Genomic DNA, 9,936 nt, shown 5'->3' with positions numbered 1-9,936 from the left:
TGTGAAAAAGAAATAAGGCAACGTATAAAGCAGCAGCTTGCTTAAATACTTGTTGAAGAATAACATAATTAAGGTAACAGATCAAATGACCTGATTATGCAAAAATGCTGTGATCTTAGTTTACGCTGCACGTCTACACATGATCAGCGAGCCTTCGGGTGATCAGCCAAGAAAAACTAGTTTTGAGAAAACTGAAAACCAAAAAAAAAAAATATATCATATTACCACTATGACAGTTTCACTTTTTAATGATTATCTTTGAACTGCTCTATGAATTATCATCGTATTAACCCATTGACATGCTTTGTGTTTTACTTGTCATTAGCCTTATTACCATAAATGTATTTTTTGTATCAATAATCCGGTTGCACAGCTCAAACGAAGGTAATTTTACTTTTGTGCTTGACATGGCAACCTTTAATTGTTTAATCCAATTGTAGACCTCATATTGCTGACCCAAGTCTGGAAAATCTATAAAAGCAGCAGCTCAACAAAAGGAAAAAAAAAAAATAGTCTCTCCCTGAGGAAAACACTCTGGTCTCTAAGTGAGCAGTAAATCTAGCACTTAGAAGTGGTAGTGAGTTGGTGTGTGAATTTGAGCGTGTGAATTTACTGAGCGTCGCCCAGTCCGTAGCCTCCGGAGCTGTCAAGTGTTGCCTTGCTCCACAACATCCGTAACCCGTGACCCTTGTAACTCCTGTTATGTTCTCGCCACTCCGGCCCCTCCGATATCCCTCCATTGGTCCCAGATGACAGATACCTCCGTCGTCTTGGCTCCTCCAAACTACCCCAGTAGCCCTTTGACCTCCCCGGCACCTCTGCCTCTGTGAACGCTGCCCTCGCATTCCAAGCTAGAGGACCTGAAACCCGAGCCCAGCGGTGAGCTCATCGCCCGGGCCGCGGAACCGAGAGTTGAGCGATACCAAAAAGCGGAGAGAACCTGAGAGAGAGAGAGGAGAGGGTGAGGCAGCTGTCGGGGGAACGGGACAGGTCTGGAACTGGTTCCTGCCCCGCCGTGTCTCCTTGAAGGGGGGGGGTCGTGTTACGCCGGAGGAAGCGAGGAGCAAAGAGGAAGGAGCCAACTCCCGGGTGTCTTTGACTTCTCTCTGACTTTTGTCCGTCTTGTTTCGTATCGCCGGCGTCGCTGTTCATCCGTGGCCTGACTGACCGAGCAGATTCCACCGCCCTTCATCTGAGCTTTTGAAGCTAAGGAACCCGGTTGCTCTCCTTTCTTGTGTCCGGGAGCTGGGATGTGAGCTTACCCTGGTGAGGCTGCGCTCTCCGTGCTCTCAGCGCCCCTAACCCTGCAATGACCGACAAGCGACCAAAGATGGTAAGTGTCCCACTTGAGATATTCAACGTGTGTGTCTATGCGTGTGTGTGTGTGTGTGGATGGCTTCAGGAGCTGTGCAGCCTTTTCTCAAAAAAAAATTAAATAAAAATGAAACATAAGTGAAAAGACGGTCTGTTCCAAAAAAACTAAAACTGTATCTCATCATTGTGATTCATGTCTCATATTGTGATGAGTACCATTAAGATAAGTAATCACTGCAAACATAATTACACCAATCAGTGTCTCTCACGCTGAGTTTGGAGGGAGGAGATGCTTTTTAGCCAAGAGCATCCTCGGCTGACGGATGAACTTTTAAAACTTTTAAGAGTGCCATTAGACAAACCTTTGGCGCATGCATTATTCATGACGGCCGCGTTCCCTTCTAGTTCGCTGCCTGTTGTTCGCCGACGCTCTCCGTGACCTCGTGCTTATCTCGTCAACCTTTGGGGGTGACACGAAACATTCCAAGAAGCGTTTTAAAGAGGGTCGATGATTTTAATGAGCGGCCTACAGGTGACAGTAAATAAAAGGGTGGTTACACATCCTTTTTTTCTCTTTTTATTTTTTTTTCCCCCCTCCACCGCGATAAAAGAGCACTTGCATGCTTTCTCCTGGGTCGCTTTAAAAATTCAAATCAGTTTAAAGGCCAGTCTGGAATGTGCCACCGTTTTTTTTTTTTTTTTTTTTTCTTTCCACCCTCTGAAAGCCATTAAAAATAACTTGGAACCTTTTAAGTTTTACCTTTTATTAGTCTGAGGGTGAAATGCAAACATTTATCTCTAATCTCTGTCTGTTGCAGAGGTGTCATTATGTGGTGGTGGTGGGAGGGGGGGGGGAGTTCTGAAGTCTCTCTCTACCTGATGCAAGTAAACACACAAAGAAAATAATGACATCCACCATGATCAAAAGCTTTGTCGTCAGGAAAGAAAGCTGCCCCGAATGCACTCAATTTACAAAGCTGCTTTATTTACGGCTTTCACTTAATACACCTCCGGTGCGCTGAACACCACACCACCACTGCCAAAGGATGTGATTAATGACAGAGTGTTGCATCTTATGGAAAATAACAACGCACACCTCGCTGGCATCAACATAACCCCTCAGTGTTTATTTTTCCGAAAACATTCAACACTCGCTGTACGGCAACAGCCTAAATGTTTGCTGGTGCTTTCTTTTTTTCTCCGTAGATTTTAATTACTGAATGATTCAGTGGCAGCTTTCACTATGGCCTCTGAACAGCAGACGGAGTCAAAGGTCAGATCTATAATGTGCTAAAAGGAAATAAAAGGGCTTCATAACACGGATCCCCCTGGAGATCAGACGAGCTCACCTTCACCGAACCACTGACTGTGTTGTTTTATAAAGAAATCCATGTCGTTATCGGGTCCAGAAATCAAGGTTTTCTTCCGTCTAAAATGTCAACTCGTGTCGAGTTATGTTAAGGTTTCATTTCAGTAACTTTAAACTCAAGATAACTGCTGTTACAGCTATCTTTATGCTGTTGTAATGTTATTTTAACAATTAAGATTTTGCAAACCATTTTAACATACACCAGCCACACATTAAATTAGTCACACATCTGGCAGAATAGCTTTCATTCTCTTCATTTTAAAAGTGTGTTTTTTTTTCTAAATTCTTTTCAACAATTCTCAGTATAGAGCAGCGTAGCCATACTCTTCACTCGAATCGGATAGAGAAGGGGAGCCAAAGATTGGGGTGATGGCAAGGAGGATTTCCAATCTCAAAAACTTGGAGCTCATCACCAGAGATATATCTCCAAAATGCCAGTGCAAAGACGAAGAAAAGCTGCTCAGCAGTTAAATGTAGTGTTCGATTGCTGTAATGCCAGAAAGAAAGATGTCCATTAATTGTCAAAACGGGTATGAATATTTTTAATCATGTCAAATAAGACAAAATAAGAACACACACACACACACACGCACACACACACACACACACATATATATATATATATATATATATATATATATATATATATTATTTATGCTTCTTTTACCTTGTTTTATGTCTTAAAATAGGCATGATTGAAAGTAATTTTATGGCAGAAGTCTGTTTTTTAGGCTTTTTTTGTCTTAGTGTACAATAAAACATCCGCCTCTTTAACAACAAGTCTGTGACTGATTACATTTAGGTCACGTCTTCATCTTAAAAGCTATTGGAAATCTAAGGTTACTTACTCATGCTAATGTGTAAAAGTTTACTCAGTCTTATTAATGAAGAATCTTTAAAATGTGGAATTAAACATCTCAATAACAACAAAAACAAAATAAATAGAAAAGCTCCAAAATTATGTTGACTTCTCTTTTAAAGTCATATGTTTACAAGTGATGTATCCCTTTGCTGTGGTTTAGCTAATGATTTCTGCTAAATGGCTTATTACTTTGTGCCTAATCTTACCCCCTTGGTGTTGGTATACATCTTTGTAACGTCTTTATTTACATTGACACACATCTGATATAATCTTGTTAACTTCAAAGTTTATTGTGTTTATATATTTCTGAATAATAAAAAAAAAACTTCAACATAAAGTAAGATGGTAAATTAAACTGGCGTACAGCACACATTCAGTTCTAATTCTATGATTATCCTACTCAGAGATCCTTACCCCACCTGCAGTCTTTAAAATTAGAATAAACATAACAGAGTAGGTTTCTTTTCTAATTCGCAGTCTCCTGAAGGGGCGTCTTTCCTAATCTGTGAATTCCATGCATTGTCATTCATGTGTCAGGTCTAAAACAAAGTGTGTTACTAATGTGTCAGGGTGGCTGACAGCTCAACAGGCACCTTTTTGAGGCATTTGGGTTTAAGTGCCAAAAGTGAGCTCTGTCACTTGTAATTGCTTTAGGGGACAGGCAGGTAGTCTGAAACAGTTTTATATATTGCTGCAGGAATGAACACATTTGACAGCTGGAATGTGTTTTTGCAAGAAGGAAGGGGGGGAGGGTTGAGCCTCGGTTTGAACACTGTCCATTCTAACACTTTTAAGAGAAGTAACATTTTCTGGCAATATTTTGACACAACGGTGATCTACTTAGTCCTTATAGTGTTAGAAAAGAATTGAAAATGTTAGGGATCATAAAAAGAAACACTTGGATGACTTTTCCTGACTTTTTTTTTTCTTTTAAACATTTCTCTTGAACTCTTTCTCTCATGCCGAAACAGTTGCTTGCTTAAGCCAATTCTGTTGTACAGTAGAAAACGCAGCATCCTACTACGAGCATGAATCGGCCACTGTCTGCAGCTGGACATGGCCGGAGGCAATCCTGCAAGGGAGCGGAGAGAGAGAGAGAGAGAGAGAGAGAGAGAGAGAGAGGGCTAACATGTGAAGTACTGAGAGAGATCTTAGTGTAGGCAAAGAGAAAATGGAGAAAGAAGACTACAGCACATTTCTTGGTCCAATAGGGAGATCCAACACAAGGAGACGCTTGTTCTTTCATCGCTTCACTGTTCTTTGGGCATGTAGCAGGAGGACACAAAAATGGAGTCAAATACCATAGGACAATGTGATTAAAGGCAAATAGGAGGATGAAAGTTAATTGGAGTTAAGTGTCTGTAAAAAAAAAAAAAAAAAAAAAAAGCTCTCACTATAAACTTCTGCGAGTTAACCTTGATCCTGCCAACCGGGCTCATATTGCGTCTGCCTCCTGGAAAATAAACAGAGACGACATAGTTCAGAAAGAATGTTGTAGATGTATATTTTCTGAAGATAATACCTGGGTAGTTGGAACATGGTCATTAGATTAGAGTCCATTGCCGAGACATTAGAATAACATGAAGACTAAGGCAAAAAAAAAAAAAAAAAAAAAAAAAAAAGCTAGTGACTTCACTTACGTCTGGAGGTCCAACAAGGGAGTCGACATCCGCTAAGGCAGCTTCAACCAACAGACATTTTCATCAAACACTCATATCTTACTAGAGACTACTGGACCCTTGTTTATGTGGGACCTGTAATACAGAGTTACAGACTACTGCAGCAGAGGTAAAAAAAATATATAAAATAATTTAGCCTTAACCTCTAAAGGATGACCAGAACTAGAAAAGCGAGGAAAAACTCCACGGCTTCCGACATACCCCCGGCTTACAGTCGAGTCTGTCACGCTGACGTTCCATGTGCTGCGTTATACAGCGTGTGTGAGCATTAGTGGTGAAATGTCATCGTTTTGAAATGAACCACTGCCAACCCAAACGAGAAAATCAGCTTTGACTGCTGTAGCAACAATGTTACGGAAAATGTTGAGCCTAAACCACTTTGGCGTAAAGACATTTCTCGACCATTAAACCCAAAATGGAAAGGCGATTTCAGCCTGACTTACACGCCTATCTGGATAGAAGGACTACAACAAAATTGTCATATTTCTGGCCTTATTCAAAGTGAAATATAGTTGAAAATGGGTTGTATAAAGTGTACATTTTGAATTTCTGATATGCAAACTGAAAATGTAAAGAAGGAAAAGTCTTAGCAGAAGTTTCACTTTGTTTTGATGTAACAAAACAGCAACTAACTGTCTGCTATGAAGATTTAACGGTGGAAATACGCTTAGACCAATTCAATTTAATGAGTAATTCAAGCGCTTGGGTTTTGTGTTGTGGCAACTGACATGATACTGATGCTGCAGTCATGCGGGTTGCACCGTAAATGAATGAATCAAACATTTTTCTTTGCCTAAAAAGGCCTCTCAAAAAGTCCAGACGAGTGGCCCCTGTGACAGCGTTGCATACTTTTGTTGCTTTTTATTGGCACACAACGAAACACGACTTTAAATAATGATAAAGCATTGCTGTAGCGCACAAAATTAGATTTCTAGCTCAGCCAGACTGCCGCAGAGGTTTTGGACACGTCGAAAGAAAACTGTGGTAGGAACATTGCGACTCAGTCAGACATATAGTTTGCGGCGCCGCAGTGGAATTTACACTCGTGTCACAGAAACAACCCAGTGAGATGCTAATTTAATCTCAAGAAGCATTATGCAAATACTTTTATCTTCACTAATATCGATTGCCTTACCTCGGTAATGCTGAATGTTGCTCCAACAGCGTGGCAACACAACCTATTTTTCTAATACATTTAATCTATAATTAGCTGACCAATTGCAGGAACCAGTGGAAAATGTATAAATGGTTTCTCGAGGTGGTAGATAATGCTTGCTTTAGTGTAATACCTTATTTCCTTGTAATTGCCCCCCCCCATCTTATCCTGTTATGACATAGCTTTGCTTTTTCCTATTATCGTCCAGGCCCAAAACACACACACACTCCTGTCTGAAATAATTATGGTTTTTTTGTTTTTTTATATATATATTTGCAGCAAACCTGTTTGATGGTTTTCATTTTATCATGTTGCCTTTTTTTTTTCTTCAGACAAACTGAATCTGAACAGCTTTACTAGATCTTAGTTTTCAAAGGAAAAGCTTCCATTCAGAAAACTCCTGCAGATGGGTGGCACAGTGCTTGGGACATTGTTTTGCTGCATTGTGTCTTTATTCAAATATCCATTTTGCAAATGGTATTATTAAATAGAATAATTAAATCTTAAAATATTCTGAGAATATTTTAAGAAAGCTTAGGTTTTTTGATGCATCCCTTGAGAGTGAATATGCCTGATTCTGTGACTTGACAAAACAATGGGTTGATGCTCACCCGACATAAAACCGGGACGACGGACCAACACTAATGGTGAAAGAATGTCTTCCAGCCACGGAAGTTCTGTCAATCACTACTGTGGGAAATACATCCCCAAATTGTTTAAGCCTGAGGCCATGTTCATCAATGTGTTTTTAAAAAAGTGTTTCTTCAAAAAATACAATAAAATCTCACTGTACTGAGGTGTATATCCAACACATGTCGTCCAGCATACTATCAATCTAAATCCCACAAGCGGGCCCTTTTTAAAACAACTATTTATACAACGTGAGCTTAACATTTACTGTTAATCTGATATGAAAGGTAAAAACACCGTCTTGCCTTTTTGTACACGCGGTGCTGGCAATGACTGAGTAGGCTGACACGCATGTTTTACAGTCTGTAAGCAGAACCCTTTCTGTTTGCTTTTGGAGCCATCGTAAATTGGCCAAAAAACGCATCGGTGAGCCAGAAGGCCCGCCGACAGGCGTACAGCACACAACATGCAACTTTGCTCTTTGATTTTCTGCTCCAGCCACACTAAGTATTTAACGGGCCCACACGCCTCTGACACGCCTCTGACACATCTTCGACTCAGCCGACCCCGTCTGCCCCCGTCTTCCCTCTTTATCTTAGATTTTTTTATGTTCGCACCTGATAAAAGCCTTTCTTGCCTTTAGGAGCTTGTCTTTAAGAGTCGATCTTTTGGAGCAAAACCTTTTGTTGTCATTTTTACAAGCGGTGTTTCGGCAGCCTCCTGCAGAAGCAGAAAATTCCCAGTGACAGATGAAGCATTTTTTTCCCGCTCTGAACAAACCCAAAAAGGGAGCAGCTGATAAGATGAAGAATGGAGATGAGTCCAACTTCTCGACACTGATATAGTGGTGATGCGCGCAGCTATCTGTAGCACACAGATGTTTCTGTTTACATCCCAAAAGAAGTGTTAACCTACACAATTTAGCTATTTCTATGTTCCCTTACCTTCTACTACATCCACAAGAAATCTACTTTTGGCTATAATTGCATTTTTAAAATGTAATTTTGTGCAACTCCATTTCACATTAGTGTAAACAATAAAGCCTTGAGTCGTGCTTTAATCTAAAAACTTGGGATGCTGCAAAGTTGAAAGAAATGCTTAAAAAGGTTCAAAGGAAACACTAAATTTGTTTGTGAAGCAAAAGAGCTTAGGTTTGTCAAATATAGAACAATTATCTTTGGATGTCCTATTAAATGTATCCCTTATTTTCCTATTTTGTTACATCTGAAGAAGCTGCAGATATTCATGGCTGAGGTGGGAGAATCAGTCGACCTGACTCCTTTTAGTAATGCAATCCATGTGTCCTGCAATTATAGAACAGTGGGAAGAAGAAAATGTTGTTAAAAGAAAAGCAATAAGAAGTTCTATTTGCAGTTTGACACAATCCATGCATATGACACAGCAAAACGGCCCTGCAGACCAAATCTTAAATTTTCATCTCATATGTAATATGTGGCAGAAAGCTAACATTGGACATCACCCATATCACAGCATCCCAAAAGATGAAATATGGTAGCGGCAGCATTCTGCTGTGGGGATGTGTTTCTTCTGCAGGGAAAGCAAAGGTGGTCAGAGTTCAGCGTAATCCTGGAAACAGAGGTTGCATCAGGCTGGAGACTGGGCCAGGGTTCGAACTTCATCAGGAACATACAACTTAACATACAACTGGAGCTACAGTAGGCTTTGAATCCGAGGCAAAACTTGAATACATTTGTTCACAAATTCTTTTCAACTAATCTGAATGACAAGAACATGCTTCAAAAGAGAATGGGGAGAAAATTTATTATCTGCAGGTGCAAAGCTGGTAGACACAAACCCCTAGTTACATCAAAAAGGGTTTTAAGAATTTTGATAGGGGCTGAATTGAAATTTTATTTGTGAAAAAAACAACAACAAAACATGTATAATTTTACTTCCCTTTCCAAATATCTGCTTTGTGGTCTCGGTCATTGGCAATCTCATTGAAATACATTGAAGTTTGAGGTTGTAACATGACTGTCAGTAAGCTTAAGATGTATAAGTACTATAGAAATAACATTATATCTGCTCTTATAGGTAAAAGCATCCACCAAATACTCCCGATGTTCTCTAAAAGATGCATTCAGTGTGAAACCTGCCGTCGTGTTTTATGCTTTACGTATATATATATATATATATATATATATATATATATATATATATATATATATATATATATATATACAGCATACAACTTTTATTTGTCTCAAACACTTGTACACTGTGTAATGCGTGCTGGTAAAACCTTTAGGTAACTCATGAAAATAGGCCTTTGTTTTCATCCCCTTTTCTGTACTGCCCTGTCAGTTTTTCCCGTACCTCTGAAGGTGACGTCACCACCTGGTTTCTTATTGCACATACCAAAGGTATTTCACTCAGGGATGCGGGAGAAAACAATGGTCTCGATGACACAAGACACTGAGTATCATTCTCAACCCAAACAACACTCGGACGCTTTGTAACTGGTTTCCCTTCCTGTAGGGGTTACCTGTTTGTTTTTTCTTTCAAACCTCGCGTAGATAAAATGTGTTCCTTTAGTAGCAATTAGTTAATCCTGAAGATACCTATGCAGGGCGATGCCCTTCCTTCCATTTGGCTTTTATCAGGCAGATATGTTCATATTTCTTAGGAAATCGCTTCGGGTGCGTGTCTGTTTTTATTACCCGCATTGCTTCGGCTTCACTATACAAACATTTACTTTTCCTGTCTCTGTACATCCTTTGCCTTCTTGTTTATTTTTTGTCTCAGCGTGGTACGGACAGTCTTCAGTTCTGCCACAAAACACAATTATTTTTCTGCTTTGCATGTTTCTTGCTGAGTTAACTCACTCTGTCGGTGGCCTGCTGAGTGATGGATTCCCTTCTATCGCTACATCTTAACCGTCTGCGCCAGAGGAGAGTTGGTCCAG

The 9,936-nt window shown here is 40.0% G+C and overlaps 1 protein-coding gene across 1 annotated transcript in view; it reads left to right on the top strand.

Annotated features, from left to right (window-relative positions):
- The first annotated feature begins 609 nt into the window (after nucleotides 1-609).
- Nucleotides 610-9,936, top strand: part of flrt2 (fibronectin leucine rich transmembrane protein 2) — a 57,733-nt gene continuing 48,406 nt past the window's right edge. The window contains exon 1 of the mRNA XM_036147678.1: nucleotides 610-1,333. The gene's annotated coding sequence lies outside the window, so the exon portion shown is untranslated. The remainder of the gene's footprint in view (nucleotides 1,334-9,936) is intronic.

This window comes from Fundulus heteroclitus, chromosome 15, assembly GCF_011125445.2.
Source record: "Fundulus heteroclitus isolate FHET01 chromosome 15, MU-UCD_Fhet_4.1, whole genome shotgun sequence".
Classification (NCBI taxonomy): domain Eukaryota; kingdom Metazoa; phylum Chordata; class Actinopteri; order Cyprinodontiformes; family Fundulidae; genus Fundulus; species Fundulus heteroclitus.
Note: the sequence above shows the minus strand (reverse complement) of the source record. Positions and strands in the feature narration are given on the sequence as shown.